This window comes from Artibeus jamaicensis, unplaced genomic scaffold (assembly GCF_021234435.1).
Source record: "Artibeus jamaicensis isolate MK-2021 breed Jamaican fruit bat unplaced genomic scaffold, CSHL_Jam_final contig_886, whole genome shotgun sequence".
Taxonomy (NCBI): domain Eukaryota; kingdom Metazoa; phylum Chordata; class Mammalia; order Chiroptera; family Phyllostomidae; genus Artibeus; species Artibeus jamaicensis.
In genome coordinates this window covers 2,775,001-2,798,207 of record NW_026522002.1, presented here as the reverse complement: position 1 = coordinate 2,798,207, position 23,207 = coordinate 2,775,001, and the positions used below count along the sequence as shown (strand labels likewise).

Below are 23,207 nucleotides of genomic sequence, written 5' to 3'. Positions count from 1 at the left end.
AAAAAAAGCTTTTTGAAAAGCACACGTGAAAGGAGTGTCAATGTCTAAGACTATTTCTAGCAATACTCGGGGAGGCAATATTTCTTTCTATGGAATTCTCCAAGCCATTTAATAAGCCTTTATATCTGTAACATGCTTCACAAACTACAAGCTGCTCTGATATACTTTTCATACTCATAACTAGTTGGTAAAAGGGAAAAAAAGCAGGTGACATGACTCCCAATTTACAGATAAGGCAACTAAAGCTCAGCAGGTTAGGGTACAGATGCAGCTATAATATTCCCTATTTCAGACATGAACTTGTCCATTCAATAAGTGACAGAGAATTTCCAAATTGCAAAAGTCCTGTGCAAAGTCCAGTTGGTAAATCAACGAAAAGAAAACTAAGTAATTCCAGAAAAGACAATAATGAAGGTGACAGGTAGACAAAGAAAAGCATTTAAAAGGCAAAGGTGAAGTGTTAGCATTCTTTTATCAAGAGCTGTATGGGGCCTTTTCTATTAAGTTTTACAATTTTAGCATCATCTGAAAGCAAGTCAATGTGTATGAGAGGCATCTGTATTCTCTAGCCTAGAACACTGCACCCTCTCTTAGAAGGAGTTTGTCCCTGGCACTCAGTTGTTATAACATCCTCAATGAACCACTTTGCTCCATATCAAACAGAGAACAAGAAGGATGCATAATCACCCAAAGGACCTAAATATAAAGACAGGGCACCTGGAGGGCACGGCCATCGCTGACTCAATAACAAGTCCTTTCTCAGAAACTAAGCCAAACCTTCCACTGGCTTCTCAGAGTGAGGTTGGCCTGTTTACAGCATGTAGGATCCATTCAATAAAAATGCCTTATTGTATTTCTGTTGAATGGATCATATGTGACCACCCTACAAAGGCTGATGCTACAACTGCATGGATGTCAGAAAGCTTGGGAAGCCAAAATGGCCTGCTTCTCATCTTGCTTGGAAACATTACAGAGCTTCCGGTTCCAAAGATGGATGTTTGTGCTGGAGGAACTTATAGAAAAGGATAAGAACTGAATTTAGCATGCTTGTTTATTGTCATTGCCAACAGAGCCATTCTTTGGAAGAATTCTGGAAAATTCATAATGTCCAGGCCAATATATTTATAGTAAATTCAAGCAATGCTTTATTATCATGACTATTTCCTTGGTTACAGTGTTGATGATGAAATTTTAGGGAAAATAAAGCCCTTGTTATCATGCTCGTGAAGGATTTTAAGCTAACAGAAAGTTCAGTCTTGATTCCAGGGCAGTTAATTAAGGTTGACCAAGTCAGGCAGAAGTAAATTAACTTGGCTGATCAATTATTTATATGAAGCAGAATAAATGCCCTTAAAGAACTTGGTCTGTGCATGAAAGGATGCGTAAATTAAACTAAACATACTTTTGTAAAGTATATTTCCACTTCTATGGGGAGAAGAGAAGTTAACAGCAAAATCACTTTTAGGAAAATGGTTAGAGTGATTACTTGGTACCCCTACCCCATTGAAAAGGAAAAACCTTTTCTCACTGTTCATCCATGTGCAAGGAAAGAAAGAACATGGCATGCAATTTTGGAGCGATAACAGAAGCTTTGGGGAAGAAAACAAGGAAAGAAAAGAAGGGAAGGAAAAAAGGGAGGGCGGTAGAAGTGAGGAGCAGGAAGGAGATGGAAAGGAGACGGGGAAGGGAGGGGGGTGGGGGAGCAGGGAAGGGAAGGAGGGAAGAAGAGGTAACTAAGAATAGAGAGACTATGTGAATTTCTGTATTTTAGAAACGTTGAACATGTGGCTCTTCATCATCAGTTATACTGCATGCAGAATTTATAGACTGGACAAGAACGAGGGTGGGAGCTGGGCTAGCTCTAGTTCTAAAAGAAGTACTCTTTAAATTACTCATGTTGCACCATGAAGATTTAAAATCCTTATGATTATGTTCATGCTGGTTAGAAAATAAGAAGAAAAATTTGTCTGTATTAAGATATAAAGCATACATTTACCTCTAGGTCTCATCAGGTAAATAAACTGGTTCCCTTTATTTATGTAAAATGTTCATTCACCTGGCAACTCAATACTCTCAATGAAGTTTTGTTCTTATAATGTTTAAAAAGATTTTATTTATTTATTTTTAGACAGAGGGGAAGGGAGGGAGAAAGAAAGGGAGAGAAACATCATTCTGTGCTTGCCTCTTGTGTGCCCCATACTGGGGACCTTGTCTGCAACACAGGTGTGTACCATGACTGGGAATTGAACCGCAGCCCTTCGGTTCCCAGGCTGGTGCTTAATCCACAAAGCCACACCAGTCAGGGCTCAACGGAGTTTTAAGGAGCAAGGCGCAGCTAAGGAGATCCCTCACACCCATCCCCATTTCAGGCAAACAGCAGGGTAGGTAGCATGGGTCATTAAACCAGCTCCACTCTTAGCAGGTCACTGGGTATCACTTCTGTTCAAAACATTGACAGGGACTGGAGCAAACAGAAAGCGCGCAGATGAACGGCAGACTTCTCAGTGCACTGCTACAGCAGTGGAGACTCACAGGCTCACTGTGCTCACACACAGTGCCTAGTGTGTGGCAGATGCTTTTCAGCTGTTCACTGTTCACTGGGGAAGACCCAGGGCTGGTAGGAGGATCCCAAGTGAAACTCTGAGGTTAGGGAAGCAGGTGAGAAAAGGGCACAATGGTCTGGGGCGCACTGGACCCAAGATGCTGAATCACTGTCTACAGCTGGGGGTTTCAGAGCATACTCTTTAAAAAAAAGAGAGAAGGGGGAACACAACAAGAAAAAAAAAGAGCAAGAACAGCTGATTATTTTCACATCTGAGATCACTTCCACAAATTGTGAATGAACCCCTCAGACACCACCATCTGTCTATCTGCTGCAGGGGCCCCATTCCATGGAAAGACCATCCAAGAGCCAAGTTTAAGAAGAAGAGTCAGCTCAGTGTCCTATGTGTTATGAAGGCATCATCTTCAAAAATCAAATTTTCATAATTATAACAGAAAGGCGTAAATATTCTAATGCATGGCAGCTCAAAAAGTAATCAAGGGAATGAGCCGGAGGGCTATTTTAATGTATGCAAAGCTAGTGACCCACAGTAAATGGAGGTAAGCTACAATGAATGCAAAGTACTGCACACATACTGAAGTCCTGGTTTGATGAGGGACGGCTAAAATTAACACCCAATTAATTTTGGAATTGACAAACAAATGAAACCCATAAATCTACTTTCTCATTAATTTTCTTGTGGTATAATTTAAAGCAGTAATATGAGGGCAAAAATTGAGCATTATCCATCATAAATATCCAAAAGATAGCACTGTAACCCCATAAATTATGCATATTACCTGTTGTTAAAAATGATTTATGTATTATCAACTTTATCACGCACTGTAGATGTCTAGATCTATCTTAAAAAATCTGGAATTTCATTTAGCATTTAGGAAGAAAAAGTTCAGAAGCAATGAAATTGTCAAAACATGTTAAAAAAAAACAGTGGCCTCCTTTTTAGACATATGGGATTGTCAGGGCAAGACTGGAATCTTCCTAGAACTTAGGAGATGTTGAGAATAATGGGCTGGACATCTCAGGGGTGGAAAACACATCAGCGGTAGGAGCACACTCCCCCTTCTGGAAAGCTCTGGTGGAGGCCTCCTAAAGGAGTGGCTCATCTCTCCTGCTTTCAAGAACACAGGAGCCACACTGGCTAGGCCTGGAAGGGGATCAGCCCAGGCAACAGGCCCGGGGGGCACCTCAGGGTGGGGGCGGTGGGGGGGAGACCTCCAGTTATGGGACTCAGTGAAGCTAGGAGGCCTCACTGATGGGAAGTTTGGGAAGAAAATTATGTTTACTGTTAATGATGTAATATGGTTGCTCTCCCATCTTTACAGTTCAAAGAAGAGAAAAAAAGAAATAGGAACTAGTTCATATTTATTGATTACACCATTAGTACTCAGTATTTATCAATTAAATGAGAGGAACATCCAGATTAAAATGATTTCTTCCCCACCTTTCCACCTTCATTTCTTTAATAAGAATTTTTTAGAAAATCTTTTATCTCAAACTTTACTTTCAGGCACACCTTGCACACAATAGGTATTTAATAGAGTTGCTGAATGCTTAACTAAATGATTAAAAGAGAGAAAAATCCAAGTCTAACCTCTCAATCACAGAGGTCAAGGGCTTGTGCAAGCCGCCGCTTTATGTTTCTACTTTTAAAATACATTATTTCCTGTACTTCTTTGGAATGACTAGCTGTTCTGGAGTTCTGAAACTCAGAAAATATAGCAAGCCACTAAATCATTTTAAGTCTCAATAGAAGTAAGACTGTCCTAGTCATGGAAAATTTAAAGATAATCAACCAATGAAAAACTCCATCATAACCCATGGTAAACACTTAATATACACAAGAATAATTAAGAGGGACTTAAAATGGTGAAGAATAGCATGTTTAATTTTCCCTGTAATTCACGACTCAGAATAGAATTAGAGGAATAGGGTGGTAACAAAATAACAATCCTCATGAAGAAATGGCATTTCCAAGGAAAGGCTCTTTTGAATTCCAGTACCCAGGCAGCAACACAGCTCAGGGACACTGTGGATGTCCCACTCCCACAACCTGTCTGAATCAAACTTCCCCAGACATGAAAATCTTTGTAAGACATCAATGAGTGCACATAACAACCATCCCACCCTCATAAAAGTTACAGGTGTCTAAATTATATTTTCAGAACTTCACCTACTGTTGGCCTTGTTTTCCTCCTCTCCCAGAAGACAAAAGTTTAAGTGCTCTAATCATAGCAACTGTGTGCAAACTATGAAAGTTAGAAAGAAGCTACTCTAGGAAACAGAAGTACAAAGGAGAATGCATACCGACTCCCTGGCATATTAACCTAAAGAAGCTCAAATAATTAAACAGCCACCAAAAAGGAGCCTTTAGATCCAGTACTAGACTGTTTGCTTTGCCATAAGGAAGCCTCTGAAGCTAAGGGTGGGACCGGGCCAGGTGTTCCGGGGTGTTTAATTAATGTATTTTTACAGAACAAAATGAATTTTAAGTTTGAGAATTAACAAAGCCTGCTGAACTTTAACCATTCAAACATTCCAACAGCTAAACTCTCACAAATAGCTTGTTGGAATAAACTGACCAACAACCAGTTCAGAATATATAATCTTTCATTTTCATAATTTACATAATTTATATACATGGGGCTAGGTTCTCATCATCATTTAATGACTGACATGCTTGATGACACACTTCATGCCTCTTCCACTTTGCCACCAGCCCCTAACCGCTCCACTGGCCAAAGTGAACAATATATTCACAGTATCATGGCAGCTGAGTGAATGCAGGCCATCACAAGTCTGTTGCCTGCATTTCTCTGTTGTGTGAAAGGAACAATTATTTAATTTTATCCTCCAAAAACTCCAATATGCATATATGCATTCCCCCAAAAGTTGCTCTTACAGACAGATTAGCAGGCTTTTTCTGATATTAAAAATGGCCACACTTTGTTGAAGGCCATGATTCCCCCAACCTTCATCCTCTAACCGACACCCCAGTCTCTGCTGTATCCTTGTAATTTGTAGCAAATGCTAGCACACTCTGAAAATTCAGAAACAGCAACGACCAATAATTAGAAAAACAAAGATGATGTCGGTTGAGTTTTCTCTGCCATTTGCAAAACATGACAAAGGACAGGCCTGTCTTATACGACGTGGCACCCAGTGTCCAAGGGACAAGAGTCACACACAGAGCTGAATACAGACACATTATCTGCTTTACTTCACTAGAAATAACTAACACAAAAACTCACATAAAATGAGATAAGCAAAAGCAAAAGGTATGAATAAAAACAGTAGCTTTTAAAATATATATAATGTGTATCAATTATTTGATTTCCTTCCAGTTAAGATGTCTCCATTTACACATGACAGGATTTATTCAGAACACATCAAACTAAAAGTGACGCTCCCGTTTTCAAACTTGACAAAATACACGCATCACAGAGAATCACACGAAGCCCACACAACACAAAATGCATACACAACACAAAACCCAAGGACTGTACCTGTCAAAGGCGACTGCCTTGTTCATAGCACTAGACTTTTTCTCCTATATCTCCTGAATCCTTGTTTGCTCCACAAAGAGTTTTCTAGCCATCTGAGGTTCTATTGCTGAGCTAGTCGCCTTTCAGGAGAGCTCTCTCCCTTCTGAAAAAAGCAAACAACTGCATAGATATCATTACACTAAGGAAATCTCTTAGAAAAACCAAACAACTTGCTAATCTCTCAGCCCCTTCATCCAAGCAAAAGATAAGAAAAGCAAACCTAAGTCTGTTTCAACCACATTCCAGGGACAAGTTCCCCTTTTTCTTTCTTTATCAAAATTCTAGCATAAGTTTTTTTTTTTTTCCCTGTGTGTTTTTTAAACAGACCTTGCAGGATAAACTGCTGCTCACACCCGCAAACAAAGCAGTATTTGTTTAATAAGGATTGCTGCCATGGGTACAGTAAACAAGAGGCCCGGGCATTTATGTTTATGAACAAACACATCATCTTACAAGAGTAATTTAACATTAACCAGGTGGAATAATCAACAGATTTCATAGGTGACACCAGGGGCAGGACTAATGTAAACAGAACTGGCAGGAGAAAGGAGCCACTCTTTAGGAATCAAGGTCGAGGTAAATGCATTACAGGGTAAACAGCTGCAAAGAAAGCAAGATAAACAAACAGTCATTCTTCTGACATTTAGAGGCAGAAAGGTTGTGTGTTACATAGATCAGCTGCTGACCACCATGAAATCAGACCAGTTGGAGACCAAGCCTGCTTATTTGCACAATGCCAGTTTTGCTTATAAACAACAATTTGCTGTTACCAACCTCACATTACTCATCATCATAGAAGCCAGAGCAAATCACTGAAATCCGATTAACTCTTCACTGATGACATTACTTAGAAATAAAAAAACATGGCCCCTATAAGAAATAAGAAGTCGCCCCCAAATGAGCTCAGTCTACACCTGGCTTGTGTGTAGATAAAAATAAAACATACACGTGGTTTAAACTACTAAAGGTTAAATTTGGTAACAGCTTTAAAAGACTGTAATGTTTTCATGCTTGAGTAACTGTGCATTCAATTCCTAGGTTCATCCTTTATCAATGAAATTTATGGGTCACACATGCTTCAAACCTTGAATGTTTTATCTAGAAGGAAAACCTTGATTTTCCTTTCTCCCCAAGATACCTTTATGTGCACTGAGTCCACAAACAAATATATTTGTAGCATTCTCAACCACACTGCAAAAATTGAACTGTGTCGGGTTATAATTTTTGCCCTTAAAAAGATTACATAAGAAATTCATCAGTTGATGTTACATATAAACATTCAGGAGTTCATTTGTCAGCTTATCAAAGAAAGTTTTCAAAGTCAATAGTAAAAAACAAGTTCAATGTGTCCACTAATGCAAGTGTTAGAAAAAAAAAAGTTGTATTTTCAAAATTTTGCTTCCTGTGTACTAACATATAAAACAGGTTACTGTATAAGAAAGTTATCATACCTTACCAGAGATACTATATTAGGTATACCAGGTCTATCTGGAAAAATTGCAGCCCCTGTTAACCTAATGAGAGAGCTTTATGCAACACTGATGTAACCTGGCAGCCCAGGAGAGTGGGCTGACTGGAATATGCATGGGTGAACAATGACAACTTCACTGTGCTCGTCATGAGTGGGGGCGGTAGACACCAATGAGTGATCACGTGTACTGTGTGGCCATCACACTCAAAATGACTCAGCAAGTAGAGCAACAAATCTGCATTAAATTTTGCATTAAACTTGAAGGTTCCCCTGCAGAAACTATTCAGATCATTCAGAAGGCCGCAGCGATGGGCAACTGCTGACTGGCAGCTCCATCCTGACAACGTGCCCCCTCATGCAGCACATCTTGTGCAGAATTTTTTGGCAAAAGTTCCAGTCACCGTGGTGACTCAGCCCCTCTATAGCACAGATTTGGTGCCCTGTGACTTCTGGCTTTTCACAAAACTAAAATCACCACTGAAAGGTGAGAGATTTCAGATTGTTGACGAGAGTCAGGAAATATGACAGAGCAGCTGATGGTGACTGGGAGAACAGTGTGAGGTCCCAACGTGCCTACTTTAAAGGGGACAGAGATGTCACTGTCCTACGTACAATGTTTCTTGTATCTTGTATCTTCTTTAATAAATGCCTCTATTTCTCATAGTATGAGGCTAGATACTTTCTGGACAGACCTCATAGAATTTGCAATTAAAGTGTTGTTTGAATCTATTTTACAGACACTTTGGCATTATTAAACTGCTTAATTTTCACATGTGTGAATAACAGTTGTCTATTACTTAAAATCTTTTTTATCCTTACCCGAGGACATCTTCATTTGCTTCTTTAGAGAGAGAGAGAGTAAGGGAGAGAAAGAGAGAGAGACACTGAAGTGAGAGAAGCACTGGGTTGCCTTTGTACACACCCAGACCAGGGATCTGCGCTGGGATGGTGTAGGGGGTGGGTCGTGGCAGGGATCACATGCATCTGGACTACAAGTCGCCAACACCTGACTGGGTGTCAATCCGCAGCCTAGGTATATGCCCCAACTGGACCAGAACCACGACCTTTCTGTTATGGGAGGACATTCCAACCAATGATCCACAGAGGCCAGGGCCATTACTTAAAATTTAATAAGCAAAACATAACTGGAAAAACAGTTTGGTAATTTATATTTGGTGATCTGTATTTTATACCAATAATCAGTGAATCAATTTTTTAAAAATTCTGCCCTATGTCAGTACAAAGCACAGCAAAACACTGCTGGATATCCGAAGCAAAATTGGAAAATGAAATTCAAACAAATAAAGGTATACCTGAGAAGATTCTGACAATCACATTAGCAACAATCAGATCATCAGAATTTCCATCTCTGTGTAAAAAAAAACAAACAAAATTTGCCCTGATCGGTTGTTTGGCTCAGTTGGTTGGCCAACTTCTCTCAAAGCAAAAGTTCACCAGTTCTATTCCCAGTCTAGGTGCCTGGGTTGCTGGTTTTGTCCCTGTGGGGGTGCATACAAAAGACAACTGATCAATGTTTCTCTCCCTGTCTTTGTCCTTCTGCCCCCCCCAAAAATAAATAAATAAAATCTTAAAAATTGTACTGGTTGACCCATCTACCCCTGGTCCCCCTCCCCTCCCCTGACAGTTCCACTATAATCTTCTTAACCTTCTCTGGCTGTTCTTATTCCCACTTCCTGCTCCAGTGATCTAATCTTTGTTCTGTAATCCTAAAGTCACAAAGTTAGGATAGTAGGGTTTTTTTCTTTTGTTTTGGTTTTGTTGTGCTGTGGTTTGTTTTCCAAGTGGCTCTCTGCTAAGAGTATCCTTTTCCCAAATTAACACAGCCCCAAAGCCTCAACAATGTCTGGAGAAGAGTGCCTTCACAGAAGGAATTTCTTCTGGCTGGTGGGTCTGTCTTTACTTTATGGACCCAGAGAGGGGACACAGAGACCTCTCCCTTTTCTGTCCTAGAAACAACGGGACTCGAAGGGAAGTATCTTATCCAACGTCCCAGTGAAACTCAAGAGAGAAAAACAGTTAAGTCAAAGCAAAATGAATGCTGTGTCCTGCCAACCCCATGCCCCATCTTTATCGGAAAATGCTGATTACCCAACCCCCTGCATTTACAATATTCACCAGGAGTTCTCCCATCATTTGTAGTTTATTTTCCTAAAGCCTGGATGAATAAGACTATCAATAAAAGACCACAAACAGGGTTTACAATTCTAAATGGCAATCTGAAGAGTTGTAACCATTTCTCTTAATAAAGGTCGATAATTGAGTCTTAGAGTTTTTAAAGCCAAACCAAATCTAGGTATATAATCACTGCCCAAATGGGACCCCTTTGTATGCCAAGATAATTCTACTGATTCCCCACCATGAGTAGGATAAAAAGCAAACGAGAAAACACGTCTTTTCTGTTGTTCTGGTGGTACACTTGTCCTCACATACCTCTAGTTTTATCTCATGTGTCCAGTTTACTTATTTTGTTCCTCGCAGTCCCCAAATTTTTAAATCTAAACACATTACAGTAAAATAAATGGAAGAGAAGAGAGTGTCCATTTATTAAGAAGTCTTTTGTATCCTGTTTGGTAAATGATTTTCAAAACTGCACAAGTCCCACAGAGGCTCTGGGGAGCTGCAGGATTGGAAAGGACGGCTTTCTTCTTTCCGTGACTCTTTTCTGGACTGAAAATCTTACAAATTCCTAGACTCAGAGTAGCCATGCCATCTGAGGGGGCACTTGAGCCGGTTTCCAAGCCTCAAGCATTCACTTCTCTTTCCAGCCTCATCATTTTTGCCATCTCCATCCACCAACATAATTTTTTAAAAATGTATTCACTTTTGACACGTAAATCTATTTCAAAGGAAACTTTATATTACTTTCTCACATGGAAAGCCAGTGTGTATTCCCTTATAGAAGAGAATATCTTTATAATAATGTAATACAACTTAACCCATGTTATTAAATTCTAGCCAGATCCTGCGGCCCAGAAAGGCCCTGAGTAGGGAGCCATGTTCTCTCTTTGTTAAATAATGAGCTTACAACTGGAAGACAGAGATTAAAGACACACCAGTACCAAATGGACACTTTCTCCTTTGCTTTATCAGAAGGATTAAAACAGACTGAAAATGGAATTGCTTCAACATCAAATCACAATAATGAGAACTGGTGAATGATTTATGAACCATCGAAAAATCCTCTTCCAACAAACCAGTGAGTTGTACAAGCACATGTACTGGGAACTGAGCTGGAGGAGACTTCAGAGACGCGTGTAGAGTGTCTATCTTGACTCCTAAGCAAGACAATGTAACGCAGAAAGCACTCATAAAGAGCCCACTGTGTACATAGTAGGCTCCTAGAGAGATAAATAACCAACTTTCTAGACTCTCTACTCCTGCCCCACACTGGTGGAGCTCCTAAATCATGGGTATTATCCTTACAAAGGACAACTTAAAAATCAAACTGGCAGCTTCAACATAAGCCTCCCTCCTGGGCCTGACCTTTCTCACACCATCCTTTCTGCAACACAAGTTCAGAGTTTAGTCAGTACCAAGTAACTATTATATGATTAAAAACTATAGCATATCATTCAAAAAATAGATGCTTTTATTAGTCCAACCTTTTTTGTAATGGAGTGTCACTGATGACCTAGCATTAGCCTCTCTCCCTGCTATTAATCACACTTCTAAGAGCTCATTTTGCCTTAAAACCTTAAGAAATTGCTATAATTTAAAGACATGGTGTCTACATAATGGAAATGCCTCAAAGATTGTATCATTTCACAAAACACAGTATTTTTTAGTGGGAACAATGACTGTGATGCTGAGGTACTACAAAATGGGGATTTTATACATATAAGTGCATTATAAGATGGGAATAATTTATACATGTAAAATGAGATGTAAGCTGTCTTTTTTATTTGAGGCTTCCCACTTCTGTACACATTAATCACGACCTTTGAGAAGCTTATTAATCTAAAGGCAGAGGCATATAGTTCACACAGATTAAAATCAATGTAACAGTACCAAACAAATAAAATATAACTATGAAAGGGGAAAATCTAATGTAACAGGGCAAAAGATCTCAAAACATATCTTGTGCTTCGATTCTATTGGTAGTATAGTCCTCATTCATCACGTATAATTCCTGTGTCTCCTCTGCCCAGGTGAGGGACCTAAAGCAAGTTCTTCAATAAGTGACTTCAGGACTAACTACAAGCATCTGCCAATTTACTTTCAGTATGACTTCAATAATACTGTAAAATGATACCCTTAATTTGTAAGTCCTCATTTCATTAAACTACCCTTATGACCATTTAGTATATCTGAGTGCTACAAAGAAGAAAGTTTTTCAAAATACAGAGCTGAAATAAACCTTTTTAAAAGAGCCACTTCAATTTTTACTATTACACAAAACACAACATATACTCGTCTTCCAATCTTGCATATGTGTAAAAATGGAGACATCATGTTACATGATGGAGAATAAGCTCCCATTAGGCATAAAGATGATGACCAGATCTGATATGAATGGCTAAGAAAAATGAGAATCAGTAGGCCTAAAGTCAAGAACTCAGATACCATCTTACAGCAGGTTGGTGACAAAGTACAGGTGGGGTTGGACCTCAGGCTTTTCAGGGATAAGTTATTACAGCTCTAACTGAAGGGCCCCTTCTCACAGAGACATGCTTCCCTGTATGGTGTCAAATGATTGGATAAGTTCCTAGACCTTGGACCTGTCCCCTGCCAATATCTGACTAATAAATATGCTAACTTCTTTACTTCTTTCTCAAAAGCTAGGAGGAAGTGCTGAGCCAGGGGGAGTATTTAGGAAGAGACTGCCACAGACATGCCAGCAAGAGGGCTAGAGCTTGAAATGCCCAGAAAAGGCAGACTGGGCACCAATAGCAGGATAGGTGATGGTGGCCTCCCCCCATCACACACTGGGTATCCATCCCATTGGATGACAACAGAGTTGATGGTGGGACCACCTGGTGTCTGGTGACTAGATTCTCAACAGAACTCATTGATCGACTAAACATCCAAAGAAACTTTCAAAAGGGTGTTGCTACTCCTTGGCATTTCCAGGGTAATTGTGAGGGATGAGGGTACTGGACATCTTTAGAGCAGAAGTAACACCTGGACCAGTATGAGTGAGGCATAAATGGAGGCAACGGGGTCCATTAGCATTATTAATACATGAGTTAGGACTCAACAGAGATCACAGCCCCTGGGATAACCAACTGATGGAGGGGCCAGGTACTGATCCAAGAGCAAATCCTCCTTGCACCTGCCTTAGGAGACAGTGCAGGTGCAATGACTCTCTCTCAGGGCAGGGGCTTTTCAAACAGAACCATGTGTACCTCCAAAAGACAAGGCAGTTGGCACTTTGCACTGCACTTGTGGTGCAGATGTCAGCTACACAAAGCATGGTTTTATGGAGAGTGGCACGGGGCGGGGGGGGTTTCTGGAAATTTTAAAATGCGAATTCTGAGGCCCATCTCAGATCTCCTGAATAAGAACCTACATTTTAATAAGATCCCCCAGGTAATCTATTTACAGTCTGAGAAGGCAGTGTGGTGGAAAGGGAGCAGCCATTACACCAGACTTACTTCAGTTGGATTCCCACTCTGCCAATTTATAAGTTTTCAATAAGCCACCCAACCACTCTTTCCATTTCCTTATGTTTAAAATTATATTACTCTGCATATGAGTTCACTCATCCCTCCAATATGTACCTAACATGTTTCAGATTATGTATTAAGTTTGGGGCAACAATGGGGAGCAAAAATTGATACAGATCCATCTCCATGGAGGCAGCTGTTGAATTGAGAAGACACATATTAACCAATTAGTCATATACATAAGTAGAGATTATACCTGTGATAAGTGCTACTATGAAAGATTCACAGTGCTCTGAGAACACACAAAGCTAATATATGCAAAGTGCCTTGTATGTAGTAGGTACTCAATAAATCACAGCAATTATTAGTAGCCCATAAACCCAGATCTTTGGGAAGCTATTAAAAAATTCCCAAGTGCAAAATATTCTCTCCTCATCATAAGATAAGGACTGTGTTCTCAGTTAAATTACTTTTTAAAAATGTTTTTCTGCTTCCTCCTGGATATAGGAGGAATACTATAACATCAATAAAGTCAACATTTCTTCTAACGACAGCTTAGAGAACAACATTAACTTTCTGGGTGATTGTTAAGAATTAGCTCCGGTTTATCAAGTTGTAGTTAAAAGTTGTAGTTGCAGAGCAGGGTAATAGTACACAACAGCTTTGTTCTACGCAGCCTTTGATTATCATTTTAAAGCCTGGGTACTTAAAGAAAATCTTTAATTGGCTTTTTGGTGGCATTTCTCCTTTATCTATTCAGTTTATTGAAGTCAAGAAAGTACATGCTAATAATTGCAGATAGGATTAGCAACCTGTACCTGGTATTGTGGACACAATGGTTAATTATTAGTGCCCTTACCACATGTCTATATGGTGGGGGCTTGGGGAAAGGAAAACTGGACTGAACAGGAACCAGAGGGCTTGTGGCCAAGTCCCCAACACTGAGCATGCCCACCCCGGGAGCTGAGTGGCTTGGTCTACCACAGTAAATGTGAAGCTTTCCTAACATTAAAATGGGTGTGTTCGCTGTTCCTTCAAAACAGCCCTCCAATTTGTACAATGGTTTCTCTGTGCTCACTGTCCATGAATTTGTGTATTTTAAATTTTAAAAAGATGACATAAAAGCTTTCCATGGTTATACAAGTTTTTGGTTCTTTTCCAAAAAAACGGGTTTCCTTCTAACAGGTGGATACTTGTGATGGGAGAATTTTGACCTCACTTGTATCAGAATGTCCCTGACCAAAAACAAAACAAAACAAAACAAAAAAACAACCCAACAAAAAACCAAAATAGAGTAGCTGATTTGGAACAGGCAGAGAAGCTGAAACAGAAGGGTTACATGAAACACAGTTTGTAGTAAGACCTGTCTTCACATGCACTAGTTGAGTGACACAACCATGGGTTCACACGCTGGAACATACACTTTGTTTTTTATAAATTGAAGTATTGTTAGGTGGAATGGGACAGAGTCACTAGCAGCTTGGTTAGTGGTCAAAAGTGGGCGGTTGCCATTTATTACTGCCCGGAATAAGATACATACTTAGGATAATTTCCCGTGGATCTAACTATTAAGAATGCAAAGCATGAGAGAAAAGGATGCCCCCAGGCACATTTGGCTGCGTCTGGAGACATTTTTGGTTATCACAACTCGGCGAAAGGGGTGCTAGTGGGAAGCCAGGGGTGCTAGTGGGAAGCCAGGGGTGCTAGTGGGAAGCCAGGGGTGCTACTAACACGCCTACAGTACAGGCCCCACAACAAAAATCATCCAGTTCCCCGTGCCAAGTGTCATGGTTGAGAAAACTGTTCTATGCAAATTTGTACTGTTATGAGATCAAAGCAATGAATCCTATTTCTTGTTTAATAATAAATTTATAATGTGCCTTAAAATTTTAATGACCTGTGATTTTTGCTTGCATTTCTACTTCATAAATACTACCGAATTGAGCACCGCTGGTGGGTCTGTTAGGTAAGACTTAGCCAGGGCGCTAACATGCAAATGCAGAGCTATAAGGATATAGTGCCGTATTTCAAGAGGTTCATTATGTGGAGGGCTAGGTGGGCTGGGACAGGTGAGGGAGGATGTGCTAGTGGCAAAAACAAGGATGAGTGCTAGAAAAGGGACATGTCAAAACTGAGAATGAAGATGCACTGGACCGTTAACTGAGCAGAGAACAGGGACAGTCTTGGATACAAGAAATTTTTTAGGAAAAGAAGTCTGATGGAAATACTTACGTCAGGCCAAAGCAAGGAGACTGGGAACAAATGAGGGCACTTTAGTACAGCACTGACATGGGCAGCAGAGAGGAAGGATGGAGACAGAGCTGGCCTCTCCTTCACCTCCCCTGCCTCCTAAGTGCTTGTTCCCTCAGAGCTCCCTCACCTGGGTCGGCTACCATGCCAATGTGAAAACTGTCTTCCTTACGCACAGCCCTTCCTTCTCCTGCCAGCTGACTTCGAGAGCTACTTCACTCCTCTACTGTCTCCTTTCCTCCCTCCCACCAGGTCCTCAGCTTGCTCCTGCCTCACCTTTCTTTTGAAAGTATTCCTATCACAATTGCTGATGTGCCTGGATTTGCTAAATCCAATTGACATGTTTTCAATCCTAATCTTATTTGACCTCTTGAGAGCACATGACACTGTCATTCATATTGTCTCTTAAAAAAAAAATCTTCCCATTTCCCCCAGGTTTTCATGCTCTTCATCATTCTGTCTATATAGCTGGTAGCTCCTCTTTCTTCTGAATGAGCTTAACTTTGTTCCATTCTTAAGTGTGTCTTCTTGCCTAATGTTCTGCCCTCAGGGCTCCAAAGTTTTTCTGCAAAGGGCAAGATAGTGAATATTTTTGACTCTGTAGGAGCTGGGGTCTCTGTCCCACCTCCTCCGAGTGGCAACTCTACTGCAGTACCAAACAAACTTAAACAACACAGGAACAAACAGGCATGGCTGGGTTCCAACAGTACTTCACTTCCCACACAGCACCACCTCGATTGGTAGTTAGCAGACCCTGCTCCGAGCGGCAGCCCAGGACCTCGCCATACTCCCCACCACTTTGCTTCATGCCTGTGCGCAGTGGCTCCTGGATCACTGTCAGACTCAACCAAAATATCTTTCCAGAACTTCAGGTCTCTGTAATTTTCTGGACATTTCTACTTTGACATCCTAAATAAACCTCAACTTTGTCTCAAACAAACTGAGATCACCTACGTCTCACTCCACCCAAACTCCAAAACAGGGGTTTTCAGGGAAGGGGCCTCTTCTAAATCAGGAATTATCCGACAGACCTCCTTCACTTTGCTTTCCCGTATTACCAATTCTCACTCCTTAGTTAATAAAAACTGCTTCCCCACACCCTTGCTTTGGAACACGGGCGGCTATTCCCTAGCATCAACGGCTGCTCCTTCAATGGCCCCCTACGGCCTCTAATGTGAAGTCCCAAACTTCAAGGCCTGCTCTGTCCAACGTAGTCACTGGAAACAGGAGGCCACCTAGCATTTAAAATGTGGTTAGCGATGGCTGCAGAACAGAATTTTTAATGGGTGTAATTTAATGCAAACCAGTTTAAATTTAAAACTGATATTCAGAGCAGTTATTGAAAACCTTTTAAGTATGTGTTAAACAACTTGTGTATGTGAATCTACTACTCTACTTTTTCAGTGGTAAATTTTATGAAATTTAAATAAAGATCGCACATTCATAATGAAATTTTAATATCTAAATCAAGATGATTTATCAGAATTAGTATGAAAGAAAATAATATAAAGGGTGTTTCATAAATTGTTAATATTGAATCCATACTGAAATAATGATATTTTGGATAAACTGTATTAAATGAAATATAACTTACAGTAGATTCTTTTCACTTTTTAAAATGTGGCCAATAGAGAAGCTAAATTCCTCACATGGATTTCATTTATTTCTGTTGTACAATGCTGGGCTGGCACACAGCCCTTTACTCTCCGGCCGGAACAGTGTCCTCTCCCCTCTCCCTACCCACACTGTGGCCACACTAAAAAACTGACTCCAACGTCTCTGTATCTCTACACACATGTTCCTTCTACTTCTGTGCCTCTGCCATGAATCTTTAAGGAGGCAATTCCTATTGAACTTCAAAATTCAGTTCAAGCCAAGAAGCTTTTATAGGCCATCCCACCACCAAGTCCGGGACCGACACCTGTAGGTTCTCTCCAAGTTTTATACCAAACTCTTTCAGAGCAATCATTATACTGTATTCTAACTTTCCGAGCCCTTAATGGTAAGCCAGGCATCATGATTTATACCTAACAGGTACCTTGCAGTCTGATAAATAATTCACTATCACCTAGATGAATGAATGAATGAATGTGTGAGAGAGATATCATGCAGCTACAACCAATGACCTGGGAGCTGACTGTACGAGCCTAGGCAGCATCAATGAGGTTTTCTCAGATTTCCAGCCCAGGTGATCAGGAGCATAATGATGCTTTTGTGAAAACAGACAAGTGAAGGAAAGAGGTATTTCTCTGGAGAGAAGAAGTGAAAGCAAGCACTAGAGGGTAGTCAAACAGTTCAGAGGGAGTGAGTAAGATTAAGAGGGGAGGGGAAAGGTCCTCAGAACAACCGTAGTGAATTCCTACAGTGACGAAACAGGGAGAGTGACATTACTGAGTTCTAGTCTTTGCAATTTCCATGTGGGTTACATATTAACCCTCAATTTTTTTAAAGAAGAAAACACTGAAGACCAGGGAGCATTAACATGCATACACACAGCTGGTGGACAAACATTTGAACGTTAAAGTCATCCAATCTCTGTCTCCTACAGTACAGTCAGGGGTAGAGCCAGCCTTAGAGAGAGGCAGAGAAGTTAGAAGGGAGTTTCACTAAGGAAGGGGTGGTTGGTGGTTTCAAGTGGCTTAGGAAATTTGAGTATGATAAAACGATGGGGAAGGTGAAAGCGAATTCCCCCATCTAACATCAAATATGTTCATCCTTCTGCTCTTTCCTCCTTTTCTTTTGAGACTAAGGGCTTCTTCGCCTTCTACCTCCTCTCTTAAACCCATGCCTCCATCAGTTATCCACTACTACTCAATCTCTCTACTGGCTCCTTCATTTCAGCCTACAAATACATCAATGTACTCTGACCCTACACAGTCATTTCCAGGTCCCCTGTTCAATTAATGTCTCAAAAGGGGTGCTGTCCATGCTTTTATTGCCTACTTGCAACTCTCTGCACTGTGGATTCAAATTCTTCAGGATGGAATAGTAGTACTTAAACTTGGAAGACAATTATAATCAAATGCTTCTCCAAATTAGGGGCAGGGAGGCTGTGGGAGAAGCCTGGAGACAGCGTGTTCAGCAGACAGGCTGAGCTAAGTGGGTGCAGGTGGTGCCAGGACACAGCAACACTGTGAAACCCAATAAACCAGAGGTTGCCTTCGTGTTGTACACCGAAGACCACCCTTTGAAATTTCTCCCAAAGCTTCCCTAAGGCCATGTCCCCACTGCCCCGCTTCACAGCCTGATTCTATAACCCTTCACCTAGTTTGTCTTTTCTAAAACAGTTTTACTATTTCTACTTGCCCATTCAATGTTGGTATCTCTTAAGATTCCCCTGTGACCTCTATAGCTGTATATGCTTCAACCCTACCTATTCCAGTTTGTTAGACTGGATCCCCAACAGTTACTTTTCTTCATTGTTCATTCCCACCATTAAAAGACCTTTAGATTTCCTAAAACTCAAGATGTCCAAAACTGAACACCTGTCCTTCAAACCTGCTACTTTCTCTCATCAGAAAAAGGTCGCTGTCATCTCCTTTGACACTAAGTTGATTACCAAGACCTGGGAATTCGTAGTCTTATATATCTTTCAGATTTATCCCCTTGCTTTTCCTCATTCCCAGGCCATCCATCCCTCATCATTTTTATCCTGCAGTACTTAAGGTGCCTTCTGCGACCATCATAAACATCATTCAAAACAAAAGTCCTCATGATCAATTCACTCCCTTGCTTGCAACCTCCAAAGCCCTCCTGTTTTCAAAGGATACTCTTAAATCCTTTGCTTGGAATAACAGGCCCTTTGGGCAACTTCCCAGCCTTCTCTCCTCCTGTCCGCCTTCACTAATTCAGCATTTCTGGCCGCTGTGACTCAAACATACTTTACTCTTTCATATTTCTATGTTTGCTGTTTTCTCCCTCTTAGATGCCCCTCTTTACTACTTTAATCAATAAACTCTTACAGCCCTGGCCAGGTGGCTCAGTTGGTTGGAGTGTCGTCCCATACACCAAAAGGTTATGGGTTGGATCCCCGATTAAGGCACATGCCTAGGTTTTGGGTTGGATCCCAGGTCAGGGAGCATATAGGAAGCAACCAATCAATATTTCTTTCTCTCTCCCCCCCTCACCCCTGGCCTGCTTCCTCTCTCTCTAAAATAAATAAAAATATTCTCAGGTGAGGATTTTAAAAATTAAATATGAAAAATAAATTAATTAATTCATAAACAAACTCGTACAAATGCTTTGAACCCTAGTTCGAATGTTACCTTTAGAGAGAATTTATAGGTACTCCGGATGTACTTTATTTTTACACTGGCCAATGGTTAGGTACATTTCTATATGATAATGACTAAACTTCTCCTCCCACTAGGTCAGGAGTATCCTATCATTGCTTGACTAAAGCCTAATGTTATTGGGTACTTAGCAGCATTTGGCAAAAATCTGCTGAATGAGTAAATGGATGGATGGATGGATGGATGGATGGATGGATGGATGGATGGGGTCACAAGCAATGGGAAGAAGTGGAGGATAAGCACGGGCAATCATTAACACTGTCTAGAATGTGGCTGCTGTTCAATAAACTGAGGACTTCTTCCCTCTTGCAAACATGGGAGGTGATCTTTAACAAGTCATATGACCACCATATTCACAGTAAAAGAGGAATTATACCACCTGCTGAGATGAAACGAAGGCATAACAGAGGTTCAAGTGTAGTGAGCAAGTGCTAAGAAGGTCAGTATAGTGAATGAGAGGAATCTAAAACTCCAATTACTGGGACTGAGGAACCCAGAATGCAGTGCGGTGTACGCAGCATGGTGTTGGGGACACCACCACCAGCAGCGTCCATTAGCTTCTCAGAAAGAGCCATGGACTCTGTGGAAGAAGGAGCTGGGAGCTGCCAAGGCCAAAGCAGCAGAGGAAGAAGGGGTAAGGGCAAGCTGGTAGAGAATGTTCTGCTGAAACGCCTTGTGGATCCTGTGCTAGGTTTGGGGGAAGCAGACACAGGACAGAGAAGATAAAGTACGATCAATGCAAGTGACGAGAAGGCTGTGATCGAATGCAGGATTTGAAAGGTCTGGGTAAAACACATACAGTCATCCCCCTCATGCGCCAAGAACAGGTTCCCAAACCCCCCAGTGGATGCCTGAAACCACGACACTACCAAACCCTGTATATAATGTTTTTTCTATGCATACATACTTATAATAATAAGTTTAATTTGTAAACTAGGCACAGTAAGAGGTTAACAATAATAACATAATAAAGTAGAACAATTATAATGATATACTATAAAAAAGTTATGTAGTCTCACTCTCAAAATATCTCACTTTACTACACTCATCCTTCTTGTGATGATATGAAATGATACAACGTGTACATGATGAGATCAAGGGGAGGTGAGTGATGTGGGCATTGGGACTTGGCATTTGGCTATAACTATAAGGGTGACCTGAACACAAGCAAAGTGCTACTGAGACATTCAATCTGATAATCAAGATGGTTACTAGGTAACTAACAAGCAGGCAGTATATATACATAGAGATGCTGGGCTAAGGTGTCATTCATGTCCTTGGCAGGATGGAGGGGGACAGGGCAAGACTTCATCACATTATTCAGAATGGCATGTAACTGAAAACTTACAAATTCTTTATTTCTGTAGTTTTCCATTTAACATTTTTGGACCAACGTCCACGATAGTAACTGAAACCATGTATCAGGGGCTACTATCTAGCAAAGACAGAGCAAGGTTCAGGCAAGCTTCTAAAATCAGAGCAAGTCAAAGGGAGAGGATCCAGCCCTCACTGAGTGACACACAGTAGGTAGTAGGTAGTCAGCAGACTTTCTGGTAAGTAAGTCAGTGCAGGTATGGGACAGAACGATCCCCACACCCATGAGTGGCCAGCATCTAATTCTCAAGCTCATTAGAAAATAATCAGATTAATGGTGTACACCAAGCACACTTCACAGACTGTTTGATTTGACAAGTTTATATTTGACATCAGTCTAACACAGTGATTTTCAACTGGTGTGCCGTGGCATACTATTACGCTGCAAGAATTTTTAAAACATTCAGTACCTGACTATTCAGTGAGGGGCACCGATTTCTTTTCTCTTAGAGCACAAGTGGCAAACACAAGGCCTGTGGGCCAAATCCAGCCCCTCTACCTTGTTTTATCCAGCCTGGCACCTTGTTTCTACCCAGTGGCAGCACCAAGCTCTCACTTAACTGTTAAGGAGTAGTTACATTTATACAGTCCTAAAGTTACATTCGGCCCTTTGAAGGCAACCGTGAGGCTGATGTGGCCCTCGGCGAAAATGAGTTTGACTTCCCTGCCTTAGACTGTCAAATAAGAAGATGACAACAGCCAACACAACAACAGCCATCTGGTGTGAATGAATCAACCAGATTGGCAAAAAATCTATTTTTTGATGTGCCGCATGAGTTTTAGTAATTACTTACATGTGCCGTGAGATGAAAGGGTTAAAAACTGCTGTTGTAGCATGATAATACAGGCAATACGTTTAAGAGCTAGAAATACTCAACTGCAGGGTTGCACAGATCTGCCAGGACCTGGCATATTACAAAGTCAGTAAATTTCACTTGAATGAATGAATGAATACTACAGTAGGTTCAGTGGATAAATGAATCATACAACATACATTACTTGTAATGCCCATAATAAACACCAGCTACCTTTCAAAATCATTACTCAAGGAACAATATTCACTGACGTCAGACTGAACAAGTAGCACAGAATAAACAGTTAAGGCACCTTGTGTCTCAAAGATTTAGATGATACAAAAGGACGAGCTGGGTGGTGGCAGTGTGTGAAGGTACCTAACTCTGTCACTTGTCATTTGATTCCAGTACATCTGCCACATCAATGCTAAGCTGTCCATCTAATTGGCCTGTAGTCACAGCTCAGAAGTGCTCAGTCTGTTCAGAATGAACTCCCCGTTTGATGGCTCTTACTTCATAAAGTGCTGGTGTAGCTCAATTCTCTGAACTGGGAAGGAAACAGAACTGATAAGAAAATTAATACTCTCTTCCCAAATCACATCATCCAGTATAATAAAATAATGTTAAACAAATAAATCTTAGAAGAAATGGCAGAAAAAACCATTTTAACATAAAGGGCTCTAACCTCTACTGGAGTTCCTAAGTATTACAGGGTAAGGCAAAAACTCCTGAGCTAAGTCATCTTTGCTAATGCTACAGATTTGTTCCCTGTCTGAGACAAACACAGATTTGCTATTTTGTTTTAATGTTAAACATTCCTCTTACTATAAAGAAATTTCCTTTATAGGAGTGGCTATTTTTCAGCACTCATTTCCAAATTATCTGCCCACTGGATTCCCCTACCTAACATTTTGGTATTTCACTTGCAAACACCAACTGTAGAAAAAAACCTTTTTAACTGTAGGCTGGAGAACAGAGACCCAGTCACATGGATGGAGAGCAATGGGGTGGCAGGGGATTTCAACCCAGAGCAGGAATGGACACAGGAAAAGGGGCCAAACCCAGGGGCTCATGGTGGCTAAGAGCCATGTCTTCAACATTGGTGCACTGTTTATGTTAAGATAGCAGGTTCACAAAAAACTTTCAACTTCTAGCGACAAGTCATTAATCGTGAATGATTTCCAAGTTTTAAAAAGTGCAGAGAAAGGTCTTTTGTGCCGCTGCTTCTGTTTTCCCAGTAACTGTACTTTGACGCATCAAGGACATGGGTGGTGTTTCATCAGTGTGGACTCCT

General features: G+C 40.8%; 1 protein-coding gene across 16 annotated transcripts in view; it reads right to left on the bottom strand.

Annotated features, from left to right (window-relative positions):
* FOXP1 (forkhead box P1) overlaps positions 1–23,207 on the bottom strand; it is a 627,082-nt gene that overhangs the window by 232,741 nt on the left and 371,134 nt on the right. Inside the window, exon 1 of one of the 16 annotated variants that reach the window (XM_037150318.2) lies at positions 6,067–6,265. The exons of the other annotated variants lie outside the window; for them this stretch is intronic. The gene's annotated coding sequence lies outside the window, so the exon portion shown is untranslated. Of the gene's footprint in view, positions 1–6,066; positions 6,266–23,207 lie in introns of those variants that run through there. 16 annotated transcript variants of the gene reach the window in all.